The sequence below is a fragment of the Falco punctatus genome, assembly GCF_963210335.1.
Source record: "Falco punctatus genome assembly, chromosome: 8".
Taxonomy (NCBI): Eukaryota; Metazoa; Chordata; class Aves; order Falconiformes; family Falconidae; genus Falco; species Falco punctatus.
Window position 1 is genome coordinate 29,331,038 of NC_137588.1, and position 21,827 is coordinate 29,352,864.

The 21,827-nt window shown below is 40.3% G+C and overlaps 1 protein-coding gene across 2 annotated transcripts in view; it reads left to right on the forward strand.

Moving 5' to 3' along the window:
* Nucleotides 1-5,566: 5,566 nt before the first annotated feature.
* The window catches only part of PTPN4 (protein tyrosine phosphatase non-receptor type 4), a 111,777-nt gene continuing 95,516 nt past the window's right edge, over nt 5,567-21,827 (forward strand). The window contains exon 1 of one of the 2 annotated variants that reach the window (XM_080399521.1): nt 5,567-5,702. The gene's annotated coding sequence lies outside the window, so the exon portion shown is untranslated. Of the gene's footprint in view, nt 5,703-5,782; nt 9,195-21,827 lie in introns of those variants that run through there. The other variant, XM_080399522.1, reaches the window with a different exon arrangement.

Sequence of the window (21,827 nt, forward strand, 5' to 3'; positions counted from 1 at the left end):
AGGAGGCAGGAGACAGCAGAAGATGGTATGTACTTGGTCTTCTTCCAACAGGGAGTTGGATTATGGCTGAGAAGGACTCCAATCTCCCAATGTTTATACAAAGTCTGTATAAGCCAGCTCCTCTTTATCAACATTTGCTGACATTGCTGACATTTTAAAGCACTACCAGATTTGCAGTTTCCATTTTTTCCCATTATATAGTGATGAGCCATGTGTTTGACTGACTGGTCTGTCATTTCCAGGTTTTCCCTGAAGTCTTTTCTAAAAATTGGAATGTGATATGCCACTTTCCTTTCCTCCAGGACAGAGTTCACTCCAAACTATAAATTACAAAGCACAGTTAATAGTTTGGCGATTTCAGATCCAAGTTCCGTTAGAACCCTGGGGTGAGAAACACGTTGTCCTGGCTGGCAGGTACCATACAATTTACTGATTCACTCCAAAACCGTGCATATTAAGTTCTGTGAATGTTTTTTTCTGACTTTGCCCCTAAAAAATGTGTCATGGCAATGACATCAAAATCTGCCACAAAGAACAGTGGTAGGAAAAAAGTACTCAACTTTTCTCCTGTGGTTTTCCTGAATGCTTCTGTTATACCTTGTTGCCTACGAGTTCCTCATGTTCTCTAGCAGATCTTCTGTTCTTGATCTATTCAGAGTTTGCTTCAAAATATTTTTTTGGCCTGCTTTATTATGGTTTTATATTTAACTTCCCAGAGTTTACGTTATTCCTCTTTTGGACAAAAGCAGAAAATAACTATTCCGCAAGTGAATGCAGAGACGGCATTCATAAAAAGCTCAAGTATTTGCAGTGGGCATCTAAAAATGCAACCTTGTGGTACTTTGATGAGTGTTAAAGGCAAAGGATTTTGTCGAAGGCTGGCTGGATTAAAAAGGACTTGGCAAAAAGTGGCCCAGCAACTGCAGGTGTTAATGTTTCCATCAGCTTTTATTCTCAGCTTATTCCTAGAGGGTTATCTTTTAAATATATTTTTATGAGAAATACAGCCAGCCTCCAAAGTGGATAATAGCTTCAGCAAGCTTATTAACACAAATTATTATTTCACAGTATTCTAACAACTAGTACTGTGGAGCCGTATTGTTCCAGATATTGCACAAACTTAAAGAGAAAGTTAGTCCCTGCCCCAAACAGTGAAATGATTCTGTCCCCGTAGCTTACCTAGGACATTGCTGAACAAGCATGCTCAGTATTTATGTCAGTATTATGTTTTAACAGTGATCCCAAAGTCAAGTTCGAGCACAAACTTGCCTACTGTTCACATTGATCAGTGGCACGCTCCCCACAGGATTTGGCCAGTCTCACTTTAAGGTTGTGCCTGTGCGCCTGAAGTTTCTGTGAGCAAGGCGTGTATGTCTTGTTTTGCTGAATCAGGACCCCACTTTACAGAAAACATATCTGCTATTAAACATACATTATGCTTGATCTTAGTGTTAAGATTAAGTGCCTTGTCTCCTGCTCCTTTTGCAGCTAAACTCCACCTGTGGTGAGAGTCATTCATCTTGAATTGCTTTAATGCAGTGTTCAAGTATGTCATCTTGGCAACAAAGCAGTTTGCATGGTATTTCAGTGAGAGGTTTAAAACCCCATTCACATTTTTAATATACATTTCTCTCACATAAATTATCACAGCTTGGTTGGCAGGCCTTGCATGAGTAATAAGGTTGCTGGCACAAACAGATACCACAGATTTATTAAGTAAAGGAGAAGCTTTTGTTTGTTCTTACATTTATACGAGAGCTGTGAGGTTTAACTTGTACAAAACGGTTTAAGATACTGGCTTTTTACTAGCAGGACATTACTAGTCATGAGATAACATATCCTCCCCAAAATGCACCCGTGGCAGTCAGATATATCCTTATGCACCGGTCTGAAAATTCAGCTCTCGTTATGTGAAGTATCGATGCAAAAGGCAGCTTTCATTGCTTATACACACAGGGCAGACTGTAGCAGAAAACTTGCTCTTTTATAGGACACCCATGCTGCTGGAACTGAGCTGAATACACTTTTTACATGTGAAAGGAATGTGTTCTCTTTGAAGTAAATAATGACAGAGTCACATTTCAGTTTGCTTTTTCTTTCATTCATAATTTTGGGAAGTGATCGCTCAGAGTATGTAACACAACTCAGAAATCAGAGTTCTGCAAAGTAAGTTATCTGCTGAACTCCTATTTATAAGTTCTGAGCAACGACTGTATGCAAATATCCTGCAGTGCAGTTTTGCTCCAATGATGTTGTAAGAGCGTGAGCTGGAGAACTTTGTCTCACTATCTCTTTTTAAAGAATTTAGCGTTCTTGCAATGTAGGCCTGACCTGAAGTACTCTGCACATGGTGGGTATCTTCCACTGCCTTTATTTAGAGCTTTGAATCAAGCCTTCTGTAAACAATGAATTAGTGGAATAATAATTACTGCAAGAAAATAACTTTGGAATGTCCAGCCTTTAATATCTGTGTCACCAATTTTGTGATAGATTAGCAAAATATATCCTTTTGTAACAGCTTAAGGTTACATTTGCCAAACAAATGTTGTGTAGTTCTACAGTCACATTGAATGGTTTGGATTGCTTCTCCATTACAGGCTTTGTATAAAGTAATGTTTTAATTATTATTATTATTAAATTGAACATAACTGTATGTTTGACATAAACCGGGCACAAGTACGTGTATACGAAAATGCAAAAGGCAGACTTCGAAGCTTATGTGCAAATGAATTAAAATGTAAGTATGCAATTTGTAATAAATTTGCCATGATCTTGAAGATAATTATCAGGAAATGAAGATAACTCTGCAGCTAAGGATCCCTTTAATGCACAGAAGAACATATCCACTGCTCGAGAGGCTGGCAGTAGTTCAGAAATGCAGAATGCAGTTATTCATTGTCTCTAGTTATTGGCTATCTCTACATGTACCACAATCAGTTCGTCAATACAGCTATGGAAATGTTCAGGAAGAGCTGGAGCAATGTGGACACTATAAGGAATGACATTACTGATGCTGTGTGTTATTTTGGGGCTTTACAAAATTATCAGCCTAGGAATTGTCAGTCCACAGGAAACATTCACATTTCAAAGTTTGTAATCTTATTTATAGACTTTCATTAATGAAGCTGAAATAACAGGAATTTATGAGTGCATTCTAGTCATAATCATTAAAAAGTCTATTCTTTAAAATGCTCCAGAGGTTGTGCATTATCTAAAATTCCTGCTTGACTACCTTCCCCAAATTCAGTCTTCCAACCCCTAATTCAACTTAGTCCTGAAAGATGAGACAGATGGAGAATCCTGTGTGACTTAATACTCAGGAAAAGACAGAGGAGGCGTTTGGATTATTTAGCCTAGTAAAATGAAGGGGGTATGACTGCTTTCTTTAAAAGAGTTGGAGGTAAACACTGCTAAGAGGGAAGGGCTATTATTAAAGCAAAAGAACAAAATTGGCACAAGAACAATTTAGTCTGGAAATGTACAGAAGGTTTCCAAACATCAAAAGAATTGAGATTTTAGAAAGCTTCCCAATTAGAAGAGCACATGCAAACTCCATTAGTATTATTCTGCATCTTGTTACGGTTAGGAAGTGTGAAATCCAAGAACTCATTCCCAACCATGTATTCTGTGTGTGTGTTATTTGGCAAAGAGCTCGTTGTAAGAGGTCATTTTAACAAGTGGGCATTAAAGACATTTTTTAACCAAACCCTTTCACACATAATATATATACATGAAAGCACCAAGGAGTGTGAAGCTGAATCTTGCAGAACCAACTTTCCCATAGGCCACATACAAAAATCTTTATGTAGCCAAGAGGCACAACACACCTCATACCTTGGAGAACTCTGGCAAGGACTTACAGTCAGAAATTACTCTCTAGGACATTTGCCAGGTGACAGGTGGCCAAGACCAAGGGTTACACCATTAAGTCAGCCCCATTCCCCCTCTCTGTCTCGTTTCCTCCCACTGTACGTATTTTGACTACCCAGCAGCCCTGATGTCAATGCAGACTGGCTGCCATTTAAGTGGTTACCCTGACCTGGCAGTTGCGCTCAAAACAACTTGCAAGCCCCATGAAATCCAGAGGCACCAGTTAGCTACATGTCACCGAGGCACATTATTGTTACTGTTCAGGTGAGCAATACCTCACCAGCCTTGTTAAATGCTTCCCTCTGCTTTGCCTTCTCGTTCCACTGCTGTGTCCCTGCCAGCCCTCCAGGCCCGGAGCGCTGCCCCACTGCACCCCTGCGCCCACCCCCCAGGGCGGCTCTGGCATTCACACCCCGAACAGGAGGGTCCCCAGGCTGCACCTGCGGGTGCGGAGAGGTATCACCTCTCCCACCCCACCCACGTCAGGGGCACCAGCACAGATTATCGGGAAGGCTGCGGCTACACCTCGTCTTTCAACAGCGCCATTTCTGAAGAGGGGGAAATCCCCGCTTCCCCGGGGCCTCGCTGCCCGCAGGCACGCCGGAGGCTCAAGGGGCTGCCTGTGCTGACGGCAGCGTTTCGGGTTAACGTCCCGTGGCGGGAGCAGAGGCCAGAAAACCAGCCCATAGCTCCCACAACCGTAATATCCCCGGGGAGGAACCTCTTCCCCTGAGCGCGAGGAGAGCACGGAAGCAGCGGCCACCGCTGAGGGATGAGCTCACAGAACGGTGCTGCAGCCGTGAATGACAGCTCAGGTAACCAATCCACGCTGAAAGACCGCCGTGGGACACCGCCCCCGTACATTTGACGGTAGGCCCAACCAATCAGACTGCAGAATGAACTCTCAGTTCTGCCTTCTCTTTTTAACGGACAAGCAGTTGGGCCGATCAGAAGGAAAACACACCGCCCGCTTCCCTTTCAACTCTCGCGAGTTTTCATGGGCTGGCTCCCGTCCCACCCTCCTGCCGCCGGGTGACTGCGCAGCTGCCATGTTGGTTGCTATGCTGCCAGCGCTGCCCGTGTGAGGCGGGAGGGCGGCTATGAGGGGAGGAGGCTGCTGTTCCTTCCCCCTTCTCCCCCGCAGACGCTCGCTCACTCTCTCGCTCACCAGCAGGGAGGGCGCCTCTGCAGAGCCCCTCGGCCTCTCCCCTCCCCGGTCCCCTCCGCCTCCCGGCCGGGGCTGCGCACAGGGTGGCCGCCGGTGCGTGTGAGGCGGCGCCGTGCTCCGTGAGGGAGAGTCCCGGCTCGCGCGGCCGCCGCCGCGCTGCTCGGCGCTAGCCTGCCTGCCTGCCTGCGCCCCGGCTGCCGCCTCGCCGCCCCCTCCGGCCGGGCGCTGTGAAGAGAGGGGGGAAGGAGAGGCCGGAGGGGGGGTGTCCGCCGCCTTCCTCCCCCGGGCTTCCCCGTCCCTTCCTCCCCTAGCTCTTCCCCCTCCTCCCCCTCCCGGTCCCTCGGCCCAGCCGCCGCAGTACGATGTGGTCCCCGCCGCTGCGGCTGGGCGCTGGGCGGCTGCTGCGGCTGCTGTCGCTGCTCCCGAGGCTGCGGCTCGGGCGGTCGCTGCGGGGGAACTGAAGGCAGCGAGCGGCGCGCCCGCTCCCGCGCGCGGGGGTGCGGTGCTGCGCGCGCGCGTGCCCGAGCGTCTGCGGCGCGTGCCCGTGTGCGCGCGCGCGGGGGGTCGCGGGGCGGCAGCGGCGAGCGCAGCCCCCGCGCCTCTTCCCTCCGCCGTCCCCGCTCCCCGCTTCATCCATCTGGAAGGACGTGGCTGTTTTATGAAGGTAAGGCGGCCGCCGGGGCGCCGGGGGCTCCGTGCCGGGTAGGAGGGGAGAGGGCCGGGGGGGGCGGGGGGCTATGCGCCGCATTCCTGTGCTGTGACCCCACCTCCCTGCCGGCTGCGGGGGCCGAGGCGCCGGGGCTCCCCCTCAGCCCGGCTGCCCCTCAGCCCGGCTCCCCCTCGCCTCAACTTCGCGTACAGGTCGCCACTGGCGGAGAGCGGCTCCGCCGAGCGCCCTTTTGGTGGAGGGGGGTGCGTGTGTGGGTGCCCCGCCTGTCCCCCCCCGGGAAGAAAGGGGACCCGGCTGGGCTCGGGGGCTCGGGGCCGGCCCGCCGAGGGGGCTCGTAAACAGCCTTTGGGAAGCGAGCGGCGGGGGCAGGTCCGGGGGCGCTTGGGGTCTGTAAAACGTGGTAAACTCGGCTGAACGGCTGAAAGGGATTTGTTTTTTTGTTTGTTTCTAGTGTGTTTCATGTGAAAGTTTGCGTTCCTGTGCTTTCTAGGCACACGTGCACGTTGCCCTGGTTATGGGCTGGGAAAATGGGTTTGGGTGCTGTCGTTGCATTCCTCTGGTACATTTTTAGCATCTCCCTCGAGCAGAAGGCTTGTATAATCGCGTGTGTCTATATGCGACAGAGACTTTCGGTGTACCTGGTGATGGGTTAACTCGTGTATACTGTTGCAGCACCAACTGGAAGCGGAATAACGTCTTTTTCCTTTGAAAAAATCTCCAAGAGCGGGTTGCTAAAACTAGATAGCTGCCGGTGTAGGTGAAATGTTCGTACCGCTTGCCTATTCAAAGAATGTGTGTCGTTCAGATGTAAAATATACTTGAATGAACTTCGTGCTGCCACTTTACACCCTTGCAGGACTTCAATGTGGCCAACGTGTTAAATTTTTTTTAACTGTGAGATAGGAAATATCTATGTGATTTGTGTATCACAGAAGTGCTAATGGATCTCAGCTGAAGAATAATTGCTGGACTACAGTATGCACATACATCTTCTCGTCCATGGGGCATTTTTCTTGCCCTGAGCTAAACTCGGTGTTGAATAGTAAGGGGGGTTTAGTGAGTGCACATGTTTGTCTGCTTGTTATCGGCAAATAACTGCCCTGTAATTTTGGGAGCCACTGGTGTGTTCACACACATGCAGACATTTATGAGCTTGTCACATCGTAAATGTGCATTGCAGGAATACAAGAATGAGTTAGATTAGAACTGGTAAAAACATTTTCTTATTAGATATCTATATTGTAGGAAAGTTTTCTGGTTCATTGCCTAAACATAAAATATTCAGTACTGTAATTTTATGGATGCCATTTTCTTGACAATGGATTTCTTGCTTCACTGACCTAAAAACTTGGTTTTGCATATTGGCATGACTCTAGCTTGCACCATGTTGATAAAATATTATGCTGAGTGATAAGCTTACAAATATGTACATATGTGTCTATACATTTCCTAGGCACGTTTATGCTTTATGAACTCAGAAATGTAACTGATTTTTTTTTTTTTTAATAATTTTGTGGTCATTACAGTTTTTGTGTATTTTTAGATTGTGGTTTTATTTGTAGGGATTTTTAAGTTCAATTAAACACTGAAGTACAAATGCATTTTCCTCAAAAGCAGGAATGTATCAATATTTTACCTTTGGATATTTTTTCCTTAGGTTTTCAGTTAAGTTTGTTTGGAATCAGATTCACCTACTTAGGGTTTAGTTTGATGTTTATTTCTTGTTCAGTATAATTTTCCATGAAATGTATTGTTTGTTGCCATGCTCTACAATTCTGTTGTCCTGCTGATGTCTAATTTAAGTTGTACACAGCAGTATTGATTGAACACCCTTGCTAAAAATACTTTCAGGGTTGGGTATACTTACACTGTAGCAGCAGGAAAGTTAAGCCTATACTGTTTTTCAGTGACTAGAATTAATTTATTCTTAGCAGCTACATTTGTAAAACACGAACAAAAGCAAAATCCTGTAATCTTAGAAGTAATGCTAATTGCTCTATGGGGTGGATGAGCTCTTTGTTAATGAACAGAGTTCATTTCATACCATTTACATGTCATTGCCATTAACATATTTGGAATATATAGTAAGTTAATACCCAGGGTACATGATTTTGGCTCTGATCCCACAGTGACCCCTGTTTGGGCAGAGGGATTCACCTACACAAAACTTGCTGTGGGAAATGGAGCTCAAACATTCATTCTATAGACACTAGATCGATGTTTATTGTAAGCATTGCTGTGTGTGAATGTATTGTTGTTAATCTTTGTGTTTGTGTGGCATATCATACAGGCTTCCGCATGTGCAAAGAGCTGCAGGGTTGGTGCCCAGAGTAACAGCCTAATGTGTGACATGACTATTTTGTGAAAAAGAGGGGTTTTTTTTTGAAATTGCTTTCATATTGTAACTTAGCACTGCTGAACAGTTCTCATTGGTATTTGAGGGTTCCGTCTCACTAGGGTCTTTTATCCTTGGTGGCTTATTTTGTGAATGTTTTGTTGAATGTGCATGGAAGTTTTGTGCATTGATTCATGCTCACATATGAAATGTGTGCTGTACAAGCATGTTTTGGAGAACTGAGTGAAAGTTACAAGCTTGAGTATACTGCAGGGGAAAGTACTCAAGATAGTTCACTCAGTTCTGTAAACAAACCTGTACTTGGGAAACAAAGGCAGAGTGTCTTGCTCATGGCAGTTTAGACCTTTGGACAAGGTAAATGGATCAGGTTAAGTGTCTTCTGAAAATTATGGTGGATTAAAAATCCTGTTTTAATTTTTCAGCTAATCAAAATTAATTAAAACAAATACTAGGCATGTGTGTACTTTGTTATTAAAGTCAATGTTAGGTTATTTTTCTTAAATTGATAAATAGCACATTTCTGTGGACTGTCGTCTTAGGTCTCCATACTACCATTGGTTAGATTCTCTGGTATATCGTAATTCTTTTACATCCTGTTTTTGTATCACCTTGCTTCCATTCTCACCAATTATAAAAATGATCAAACGAGAATCTTTCAGCAGATGGTTGACTGTGCTTTTTTTTTTTTTTTTTTTTAAATACCACACTTTCACCCTAGTGCTGTCACTTTTCATAAAATGGCCAGACAAAGTTGTCATGGGTTTTATTGTGCTCCAGCCTAAACAACTGTAAAAATGTTTTGTGTGTATCTAATATGAGATTGTTTGTAGTGGAAAGAAGGAACTGTGAAGGTGGAAGAAGAAAAAAGCGGAAGGGAGAATGGCCTAAGCAGGAGACAAAACTGAAAGAGCTGAACAGTGGCCTGGTAATACAACAGCAGGTCTTTGCTGTCTGGGCCAGCTGTTCATATATGCTTGTTTGTAACAGAGGCTGTTTTTCCTTGAGGACTTGTAATCCACTGAATTAGGAGAAAAATAGTTTTATGTAGGCTTCTGAAAGCCTTTAATTTCTAAAATTTTGCAATTTTCTGGAAGTTTTCCCTGATATGTCATAGAATTACATATCTGCAGGTATGTATTCAAAATCTCCATTTTATCTTGGAAATTTTCAGAATTATTAGAAAACTATTGTTATGTGTCACTTACAAAATAAATTCAAGTTTACAGTGGTTAATTTGTTCACAGAAGTTTTACTGATGTGTTGATATACCAGGATCAGATGTCTAGTTATAGGTTACAAGAATATGGTCTTTTTATGGTGATCTGTGTTACAGCGTACTGAAGTCTGCTGATTGTATGTACAGTGTCCCAGTACATGCTATGGAATATCACAGCTGGTAGTCATGTACTTACTCAGGTAGACCAGACGAGCATAACTAGATGAATTTTTGTTTTGAGATGTGAGAATTGAACCAGCTTCTCCTTTCTCAGCTTATACACTTTGAAAAAAGACTTTGTAAGGTGATGCAATTAGGCCTCTCTTGGCACACATCTTTGTCTCACACTGCAATTACTTCTTGGACAAGTTATAAGGCAACTGTTGGATGATAAATGCAATTCCATTTGTGTGGTTTATGAGATACCGCCGTCTCTACAGATACATGAGGAAGGGGGAAATGGCTAATATCCATTTAAAAATCAACAGTCTTTTAATTATGAGTACTTATGATCTGTAATGAAGAATGTTCTGGGAAATATTTTTGCTGATTGGGGAATGAAGTGCAGTTGTCACTTGAAGATTTTCAGGCCATCTATAAGATTTAAGAGGAAAAAAATTGGTAATCTACTTCCTATGGCACGTGTTCCTATATTGCCTTTCTGTCTGTTCCTTACCTTCTGCAGGGTAACTAGCTGAGAGAGTAATGACTGAATTATTCTGCATGACCAAAAGCCCAAATCTTCAAATGAAAATACAACATAGTGCTGCCAGAGATTAACATTTCCATACTTGGATCTTTTTTATTAGAATGGCATAGATCAGATTGAAGTAAGATATATTCAGTTCCCTTATCAACACAGGATTTATACTTTAAATTAAAAATCACTAAATATTTGGTATTAAATACTGAAAAACATATTCTAATGATGCTTTTCTGGGGATGATGTTCCACTCTGGACACCTTAGTTGCATGTAACTTTCGTTTGGTAGTTTTCATAATCAAATTAAAAAGAAATCATTTAAGTGTAAACTTTTTTGTGTTTGTTAGAAGTAACAATGTAAATTGATTTGGTTTATGTTGTTAACTGTGTTTGGGTTAAACAAATAAACCTCACTTACTTTGTATCTAATAGGATATTGACTTTTAAGACACTTGACTGTACTTTAGCTTTGGCAACTTTGTTGCATTTGTGTATCAACATCTCTTTGCCCTACAGAAAACTAAGTAAACAAAGCACCGACTAAACCTAAACAATGTTCTGTGACTGTTGCAAGAGAGAGATTTGTTTATTGTTTCTATCAGTACTGCACTGAAACTGTCTATTGAGCGCAATGAAAGTTACATAAAAAATGTTTTCTCAGATGAGAAAATTATTCTTAGATAAGTCTTATCATTTTTCCAGTGGAGTTTTTTTTGTTTGGTTGGGTTTTTTTAATGGCATCGGTCAGGTTTAAAACCAGAAATTGGAATTGTATCTGCAGCGGATGGCTCTCCATGTAAATCAAAGCTGAGGCTGGTAAAAGGTAAGAGCCTGCTGTGGCTCCTTTGTCTCAGAGATATGCCAACATAGTTTGTCTTGGAAGAAGTTTAGCAAGGAAGATTCCTCTGTTTTTTGGTGGAAGTTGGTATTTGCAAGGGAGTCAAGCAAGTGGATTTGATATGTGGAAAGGCTGTGTTTTTTAAAGAATAGACTGAAATGTGACATACTAGAAACTTGTGCTCCATCTTGTCAGTGCCAATAGAGATGCAGTGAATAAAAATACTTATGTTGTTAATTCCTGTGTCCTGTAGGTAGAGAAATTACCTCCTTTTCATTAAGAGCACATAGAAATATGCCAGTCAGTGGAAGAGCAGTTACTGCCATTAATGCTGTCTGAACTCCCAGGTTAGAACAGTTTTATCTGGATGAACAAATAATTTCTTGATGACGCTTTGCCTTGTATTTTCCTAAGACATGTCAAATAATTGTAAGTTGAGAAGCATGTTCATTGTAACTTAAAGTTTTTATCATAACTGATTTGAAAAAAAGATAATCCAAACTTCCCAGAACTTAGAACCGTGATTCAATACCTTTGCTTAAAACAAAACAAACAAACCAAATAGGAGGAAAATCACATGGTAAAGTTGTGGGTTGGTTTGATATTCCTCCCACCCCTAACCTTGTCAGTGAATTCAGAAATGGGGGAAAAAACCTGAAGTCTTTCCATGAAGAATTGGCTTTAGAGAGAGTTAAAACTGACATGTGTGGCTTTGTATTTGTCTGTTTTGATACTTGGAACAAGCTTTTAGTGTCATCTGAAAAAGTAGTGAGATGTATTTTTGTCTTCTGATGTGTGAATAGGGTTAAAGATGACCAGTGCTGCTGATCAGTGATATGTTGCATAGTAAGTTGTTTTTTCCCATGCAGATTGTGCATGTGCACTGCGTATGCCAGCTTTTTATTGTGTCTCTAAACTACATACAGTCTCAGTACTTAAAATGTTTTACTGAGTTTATATAGTGCCCCTTTTTTAGAAAAGATACAGTACAGGAGAAGGGACATGTATCAATTTGTTTGACTTCTTAAAAATAAAACTGTACATAACTTTGCATTCTAAATCACTGTGGCCTGTAACCTCCAAACTGTGAGCTGCTATTAAGACTTCCCTTGGAAGAGGTTCTTGGCTTTTTTCAGGAGGCAGGCTGCTGTTATGATTGATGCCATAGTCTGTTTTTAGTACTTGAGTGCAAATGAGGCTATGGGTGAGTCTCGGGAATCCTAATCTGCAAGGAATTCCCCACTTACTATGTTTTAAAGCATATGTGTTGACTACTGCATCCTGTTAGCTCATCTGAATGCACTTGCTTTCTGTGGAGCTGATCTCTTCAAACCTAATCTTTGAAAGGACCTTTCCAGGTCTAATGTTTATGAAAAAGGGGTTTGAAAGATTAAAATGTTGCTGCCTCTGAAACTGAAGGGATGTGTCACCTTAGTCTAAGTCTGGAGGGAGAACAGGGGAAAGAGGAAAAGGACAGCTGCCCTGCAGTGATAAAACGGATAAGGTTCTGGAAAACATAATTAAAAAGGAAAGGTGAATATGTTTGGTTTGGGTTTTGTTTAATATCAGCAAGTCATATGACCTTGTGGGAAGCTTCTGCTTCATAACTGGTGTACACAACCACAGGAGGGGGAAACTGAAATACAGAAGTGGTATTACAAAGGAACAAAAAGATCTATATTATGGGGTCATGCCTCTAAATCATTTGAATAATTTTGGCTTACATGTTTTTTGTGAGCTTGAATTAGACTACTGATTTAGATGTTGCAGTTGCTAATACAGTTGCTTCTAGTTGTGCTTCTACCATCTCTTCTCAGGTTCATTATGTGTACAGTTGGGTAAGGAGGGATAGAATGTTAGCGGTAGTAAGAGTTTTTATACTTTTCCAAACTCTTGTAACCCTTCATTAATGAATATTTTGCTTCTATCTTGGTTTTATGATAAAATACACCATTTTGTGATAAAATACACCAATACAAGTCATAAAAAAACTCAGTTTGGAAGTGGCTTGAACTTTTTGAACCTTTTAGTATTTATATTTGGGACTACTAAGGAAATAGTTTCGTTTTGGAGATCTCTGTCAGGGAAATTTATTTTTTGCTTTGCTTTCCTGTGTAGTGTGATCTGCTTAAAATTTTTTTGCATCTTCACTGAATGGATTTGCTATTACTTTAGAGACTTAAGGCACTGGTGATAGTGTCTTTTCCTTTAGCAGATAGTATAGATTTGAGTCCTTTGTTCTACAGCTTTTAGATCCACGGGGGGAAGTGGCTTGGTGTGAGTGTGTGTCTGGGGCACGGCAGAATGCAGTGGATGCTCTCTGGGTTCTTTTTGTAAAGTAATTTTTTACTTTTCATAGTCCCTGTGCTTGCAAAAACTGCGTTATTTTCAAATTCACAGTTGTTAACTAAATTTTGTCAAATTGAATAATAGATGTAATAAATATATTAAGATATCTCTGCTTTTAAAAATGTGCAACTTAAAAGGCTGAGAGATACAATAAGAAAATGAGGCATGAGTAACCATTCAGGATGTATACAGTTACACTGAGAACAGAATTCTTCTGCAGAAGGCTAGGAAATAGACTGCAAATTTACATCTGACAGAAAGTCCTCTAAGAGGAAATTCCTATAGGAGAACTTCATTCTTGAGATTAATTAAATGAAAGATTAGAAATTCTCTAGGTAGCTGTAAGCTATTTAATAAAGCTGAAGTAAGCAATTAAAAGACTGAGTTGTAGTTACCAGCAGAAGCATTGCTTCCTTTTTATGATCCTGGTGCTGTGTTCCCCCTGCATCCCCTGCCCCATTACATAAGTTCTCCTTCGTTTTACAGGAAAGCTATATGTGCAGTTCATTAATGCTAGATGTTTTCTGCAGAAGGATTTTCATAAAAAGCATCCCTCTCTGAATAAGGGTGATGTAGATGATAACTTTTTTGGCATTGAAACACACACACAGTCCTGAGAAAACAAAGTGCTTTGTAGGAATTATACTAATGAAGTATATGTGAGAGAGTAGCTTGAAAGAGAAACCTGATGAGTATCTGAAACTTCAGCTAACATTTAGCCACCTTTGAATAGAAATTATGTTGCCAGTAAAGCTGCTTTGTAAAATCTCTGGTTTCTAAGTTGCATTGATGCAAACATTTTTCAATCTACTTCTTTATCGGGTGTTTTTTTCCTATATCTTTCAGAGAAACAGTTTAATTCTAACTATTCTGGGAAATGATTGTAATTACTCTGGTACCTGCAAAAGGCATTTCCACTTAAGTTTTTCATATTCACTCTGATTATGTCTTGCATTCTGCTGTACCTCGTAGGCTGTGACAATTTTGTGTACTCTATCAGTTGTGTACAATAAGCTGGGATGTGTTATATCACTAGAGATCTATCCCTTCTTTGAGGGTGATGTGCGATAGAAAATCACATTATCATGTTGGGGAGAAAAATGTATAAATGCAGATTGGCACTGGATTCCTCAAAACTGAAGTAGTTGCCATAGTTCAGCAGAATTACTATGTTACAAGTAAATAGGGAAAATGGAAAATGTGAATCTTTATGTGTACCAAGTAGTACTATTATAATAATTTTTTTCAGAATAGGTTACTGACAACTTAAGTCATTAAAGAGGAGAGTGCTCTGTGATGAGATTTTTTTCTAAAAGTGTTCATTATCGTCTTCAGTTTATAAGAAAACAGGTATGGTCTTTAGTGAAAATAAAGGTAGGCTGATACAGAAGTTCTAAAGGTAAACTTTGATTATTTTTCTGTTGTAAACAGAAAGCCACTTTATAAAAATCTACTTTCTAGGCTTAAATGGCTGTAATTAGTACTCAAAAAAAGCCACAGTATAACTTTTTTCTTTTGGCAATGTATAAATAACCTTATTTTTGTAACATTTAACATTAAAACATAATCTATTATCAGACTTTAAAGCAAAACTCTGAAAAGGAAGAGATGCTTTTCCTAGTGGCCATTGGTTTTGCATTTATAATAATTCTTTATGTCTAAGTAAAAATAAAAAAAAGTCAACTAATTATTACTAAAATAAATGGGCATTATTTTTGTTGTAGCTTCCAAACCATGGAAATGGGCTAGAAGCCCAGTTTGCTATGTACAATTAGTAGAAAACAAATTGTGCTTTGAAGGCCTAACATTCTGAAGGTGAGGTAGTATTCCTTGTCCCCTAACACACTCATCTCCTTACACTGTTAGTGGGATATCCAGTCGCCTTGCAAATGATTTAAAGTGTATTAAGGATGGCATAAAAATGAATGAATGCTCATGAAAGAGGGCCCTAGGGACCCAGGTCTCAAGCTTTCAATGCACTTCCAGCACTTGCAGAGCATGTTTGATAATATATGTATTCCTAATAACTGTACTATGTATAGGCCTAAAATCAGTAGGGAATTAGCTTTTCAGAAGCATATCTGTTTAGTGTCCATAATATAATTAACATATGTAGTACATGTCAGGTATATCTGTACACTTGCTAAATAGAATATCTTCACATTGGTATTTAGTGGACAAAAGGATGGAGTGATAACATTTTAAAGTCATGTAACAATAAATCCATGTTTTACTATAGAACATATTTGAAGAGTATTGCAAGATTTTTTTGAAGTAATATTTGAGAAGCAGATACCAATGTTTATACTTCCTCTTCAGGAGTGATATGGAAATGGATATTGTATATTGTTTTTGTATTAGACTTAATGATTTCTGCCAGTATCATACATGCTTGCACTTAAAAAAAATGTTGAAATGTTCTGTTGACTTCTTGAAACTTTGTTTGGCAATGCTATGCTTTCCATTTATTTTGTCCCTTGTTTAACAGTTTTTGTGTGTGTTTTCAAAAGCACTTCCATTCACCATTCAAGGAATTCAATAGAATTCTAATAGGAACTGCACATAAATAACTACAGAAATCAATGCTTCAATTCAGCCAAGAGTTTTTTGTGACTTCAAAAGCCACAAGAGCATTTATTATTAGAAACATACAATTGACTTTTCTTGTATTATCATTTTGCATAGTGATTTGGTTTTTACCACCACAACAAGATGTTTGACAGTTTCATTTGAAAATGATGTATTTGCATTCAGCGTTCCAAAACAGTGTAATTTTTATCTTTTCTATGAAGCTCTATTCATGTTAATCTGCATGTTTAGCTCTGTGCAAAGGTTGTCAGTGAAATATTCATTGGTGGATTTCTCCTCAAAGGTCAACAAAATGTTAAGCATAGTCTCCTATTCCTGTATTGTAATGAAATTATAAAGAATGGAGTTGTGTTAATTTTTGTCTGTTCAAGTCATACAATGTAAAGCATATCCATTCTTCCAGAATGTGCAATTTCCTGAGTATAACAACCACAGAAGTAACCACCCTGTGATAGCACAGGATTGTCTTGGAAGTACTTCCAGGCTTTAGTATTTGCATTACACCTCAGGCCATGTCAGCTGTAACAGCCCTTTTGATCCTGAAGTTTTCAGATGGGTTATAGAAAGTGAGATTGTCTCAAAGGACGTTGTTTGAGCACACTAGAAGCCTTAGGAAACTGATGCTGCTTTTCTTTTGAAACAGCCTAAAGATGATGTGACATGAAATACAGCATTCAGTGTTCAGTAGTGTTTGTTGTCTTGTAAATGGACATCTTGAGCGCTGTGGCTTTTTTGGGCAGCTCTTGTGTGCGGTTTCCATCAGGTAATAGAACAGTGTTAACACCTTGGGTGGAAAGCACATCCAGAAGGAAACAGTTTTGTTGTGGTTGTCAGGAGGGTACTCACAGATTAATGGATTTTTCTGCATTAATGTTTTGGGTTTCACTGTTGCTGGTAGTTTGGAAAACAAAGTCAGGTTAACAGTTACTGTAGGGGCTTTTAGGTGGCAATAATAGCCTTCCTGCACCCTCCCAATCCCCTAATTCCTGTTTACCAGCCAGTCTGGTTCTGCATGAGGAGGATGAGGTGGTGGTAGGAACCGCTTGGTGAAATTTCATCTTGTGAACTGGTGCTAAGACTTGTCACCCACCCCTCCAATTACCTCGATGCAAACCAGCAGTCCCATCTACTTTGTTTGCATGAGCAGGTGCTGGTGGTGGATGTGTGTTTCGGCACTTGAGAAACATTTCAGCTAGGTGGAGAGGTGGGGGAAGCATGGCCTGTCTCTTGTTCTTCCCTGGGCTAACTTTGAAGTGGAAAGACTACACAGGTGAAATTTACATTGTACCTTGAGGAAGTTTTTAGTGGTCATGAGGGGAAGAGAGGCAAGGTAGAGCATGGTGAGGAGCAAGATTAGTAACACAATGTCGTAACTGCAGTTCCATTAGCATTCAGTGTTGTTGTCACTTGGAATTACATGCATTTAGGATTTGAGTGCTCTCATGGTGTTATCTTAAAAAGGAATGATAAAGGAAGTGAAGTCAGACTTTCTGTTGGTTCCTCAGAGTTCTTCCCCATTTCCTTTTACCACTTCTGTCTAATTCAGATTGCATTTGAGTCAGCTGCTTTCATCTTGACACTTAATGTCATTCAAGCATCCACAAAGTTAGTATGCTAATGTCTGCATTTCAACTGACTGATAGCTACACCAAAACCTATCTTACTTTTGTCACTGCAACATGAAGCTTCTTTTAATGTTGCTGGCACAATTTGTAAGCCTAATGTCTGAAGTTTATTAAACATGGTTTTCTTCCTGAAATACACTCTAGCCTTTCCTCTGTTCTTGTGGTTCTGTTGAGGGGCAAAAAAGGCTTTTTGGATTTGTCCAAGAGCAAACTTTCCTCTGTATTTCTAGGTTTGAGGGTCTGCTGCTTCTTTATGAAACCCAGCTTATGTCAGTAAACAAGACAAACCAGACACCTCAAGTTTCTCTTGAAACTGCTGCCAGTATTATCCATCCCCTCTTGCACTGCTGCTCTTACATAGCCAATCCCAAAAGTATCAGTGGAAAGGGGAAAAATGGGTAATTTGTTTTGAATGCCAGAAGGAGAAACAGAAGAGAAAAGAAACAGATAAGAGAGATGGGGAAGACTGGGAAAGAAGCAGTCTTCCCAGCTCTTGCAAGTAGTTGCCAAAAAAACAAGCACAGAGGTATTAAAATATATTATTGGTATGGAGCAACAAAGACTTTATTGCTTGATACAGGACATTGTTTTGTAGCTCCACCCTATCATGTAATCCCTTTATTGAACATTGTTTTCAAACTGGTTGAGGCTCCTTTATACCCTGTTTGTAGAACAAGTGGTTAGAAATTTCTCAGAGACAAAAATATAGTCCTAAATTTGGATTTAATTCTTCTCTGACCACTTTACTGTATTTTTTGTACTCATCGTTCCTTTTCCAGAAGTGCTTTTTTTCTGCTGCCTGGGCAGTGTGTCTTTGACAGTGTTGCTGTCCTCTGTACCGTTAAAAAAAAAATCTAATATCTAATTGGTGTTATATTTTAAGCTTCTTTATAAGCATTCCATCAGCTATATATTGGGAAAAAATTGTGGTTTGAAGTACTTGAAAGCTTATTATATAATACATATAATTTTTGCAGTCTTAGGGGAAAAAATCTGATTTTTCAGTTTTATTGTGCTTTTTCAGGTATTTCATTTTGGTACTGTTTGGTACTGGAACAGTCTCTTTAATTTTTTTTAATTGATCTATGTCTTTTTCTGGAATCTTAAAAATTAATCCATTTGAACTTTTGCAATATTGAACAGCATGAGAGAGGACCCCACACACTGTGGGCTGTGTGCCTGACTAAGCATCCTCATATGTGGAATTCCCTCATTCCCTCTCTACAACAGCATGACATAGTTGGTTTATGTTTGTATCTTGTGACCTACTAAAAATATTTCCTTTCCTTCCCACTTACCTTCTAAGATCCTCTTCTGCAGAATTGGTCTATAACCACATTGTATACAATTTCTGTATTTTTGCAATGCAAAATGCCTGCTTGAGAGAGAATAAAAATTGTCCAAACTTATAAAAGAAATATATGTTTTCAGAAAATAGTTTTGTAACTATATTTTTAAGAATAAGTGTTGTTCATAGGTTCTGAAGACAGTAACGACAATTTAAAAAAGTCTTGGTTGGTTGGTTGGTTTGTCTCCTCTATTTCCACTTGTGTTACTGGGAATGAAGTAGATCTTATCTAAAATCTCAGTAACTGGCTACAATGTCCATGAGATCTTATGAAAACTACCAAGAAGTAGAGGAAGCTGACCAAAGAGAAGACTGCAAACGGCTATACCATAAGAGCAACTAAAAGGATGGAGAGACATTATTAGTCATGCTCTTCAAGAATCAGTCTTGAAATTAATCTTGTTTCATTACATTCATTAATAACCTTGGTGAAAAAATTATGTCTTTTTATTAAAAGCTGTGGATAACACAGAGTTCAAAATTTTTCTTTTAGTATTTCAGAGGACTGGATTATCCTCTAAGGAAAGTAAGATAATCACATAGATTTGAGTACTAAAAACAAAAATCCATACAATTTAATAATAGGAAATCAAGTATTTAAGGCATGAAGACATTTATTTGGTTTTAGGAATCATGAACTGGTAAGTACGAGGGGAATTTGGGAATGCTGATAGTAATGTAAGAGTTCCCAATATGAAGCATGAGCAAGGCTAACCCACTGAATAGTTATCAGTGATTCACTGACAGAGAAGAATGTACCTAATAGCTTTTGCACCCGGTCTATATTGGCTAATGATTTTTATTACTGGCTTAGGCAGCAAAAGAGAATTGGGGATAGCATATCTTAAGTTTCACCCACAGCACCAACTAGGAGTGACTGCTAATACGTTAGAGAAAAAAATTCAATGCAGAATTTTTACATGATTTTTTGTAAATTTCTCAAGGTAAAGTAGGGTCGAATTCAATAGTGTCTGTAGAAGGTAGTGTGGTTTTAAAAATGTATTTGGAAAAACAGTTTTCTAAGAAATATATCAATCTTTTTAAAGTTTAGATAGTTTCCCTTGCACAATTGTTTTACAGCCCTCCTTTACTTTTTGTATGAAAATACACCTGGAAACCAAAAGCATTCTTCTAGAGTTTTGCAATATCTTAGTTTTTGGAAGGAATTACATAAATTAGATTGCAATTCATAAGAAGCATTCACAATTTTAATAAAAGTATTAGAAACTTAGTTTTAATAGTAATCTATAGTATGGGTAGATACCCTGATTTACAAAGCTTATGGCAACAAATTGAAAAAATGGCCTTTTACTTCAGGCGGTCTGAAACCAGCTGAGGTCATAAAAGAAATTCTAGTTCTGTCCCCCTTTCTCTGAAAAAGAATGCTGCTACTCAGTGCCCTATTAGGACAGACAAAAGGCTGATCAACAGGAACATCTGGATCCTACTGTCAGATGGCCCTAGTGTGGCTCTACAACTAATTGCAGCACACTCGACATTTGTGTCCTACTTCAGAGTTACAGCTTTGCAGTAAGATTACCAGTCTGTTATGTTTGGTTTTTTCCCCTTCCTATTTTTTTCCAAACATTAAAAAAAGACTTTTATTTGTTTCTGAGCAATTTATGTAATTTTAATAATTGTAAGGAGTAGATAATGACCTTTAAAGGCATTAATACATCTACTCTATGGACTGGTCTGGCTGTCTTAAACATTTTTTTCAGTGCCAACAGTGTGCCAAGGTGAGCTGATCATGTGTAACAAACCTTAAGGATGTTTGGAATGCTTTTGATGGTTTGTATGTCTATATGTTGTGTATACCAACAGGATTTCTCATAAAGTATTGTGCATTTTATGGAATCATAGAATCATTTATGATCTTAAATGTCTTTTCCAATTTGAATCCAACAATTAACCTAGTACTACCAAGTCCACCACTGAACTATGTCCCTAAGTGCCACATCTACACATCTTTTAAATACCTAGTGGGATGGTGACTCAACCACTTCCCTGGGCAGCCTGTTCTAATGTTTGACACCCTTTCAGTGAAGAAATTTCTCCTAATATCCAATTTAAACCTCTCCTGGCACAACTTCAGGCCATTTCTTCTTGTCCTGTTGCTTGTTACTTGGGAGAAAAGACATCCCCCCACCTCGCTACAAGCTCCTTTCAGGTAGTTGGAGAGTGATAAGGTCCCCCTGGAGCTTGCTTTTTTCCAGCCTAAATCCTGGTTCCCTCAGCCACTCCTCATAAGGCTTGTGTTGTAGACCCTTCACCAGCTTCGTTGCCCGTCTCTGGTCATGCTCCAGCACCTCCGTGTCTCTCTGGTTGTGGGGGCCCAAAATTGAACACAGGATTCAAGGTGTGGCCTCACCAGTGCCGAGCACAGGAGGATGATCACCTCCCTTGTCCTGCTGCCCACACTGTTTCAGATACAAGCCAGGATGCTGTTGCTGCCTTGGCCACCTGGGCACACTGCTGGCTCTTATTCAGCCTGTCAACCAACACCCCCAGGTGCTTTTCCTCCAGGCAGCTTTCCAGCGGCTCTGCCCCAAGCCCGTAACACTACACGGGGTTATTGTGACTCAAGCACAGGACCCAGCACTCAGCGTTGCTGAACCTCATACAGTTGGCTTTGGCCCATTGGTCCTTATCCCTCTGCAGAGCCTTCCTATGTTTAAGCAGGTTAACAGTCCCACCCAGCTTGATGTTGTATGCAAACTTACTGAGGGTGCACTTGATTGTCAGTAAAGATGTTAACCAGGACTGTCCCCAACACTGAGACCTGGGCAATACCACTTGTGACCAGCTGCTTGCTGGATGTAACTACATTTGCCACCACTCCTTAGGCTTGTCTGTCCAGCCAGTTTTTTACTCAGCAAACAGTACACACATCCAAGCCATGAGCAGCCAGTTTCCTATTTTAGTTAAATGTTGAATTGCCTTTCCTTTAGGATTCCCGTTTCTGCTTGTTTAGTCTCATCTGAGCTTACTTGGATCATATCTATTACAATACAAAAAATGTACAGGACTTACCTATATTGGAATTTCTTGTAAAATAAAATTCTGCTAACAAGTAAAATCATTATTTCAAACCT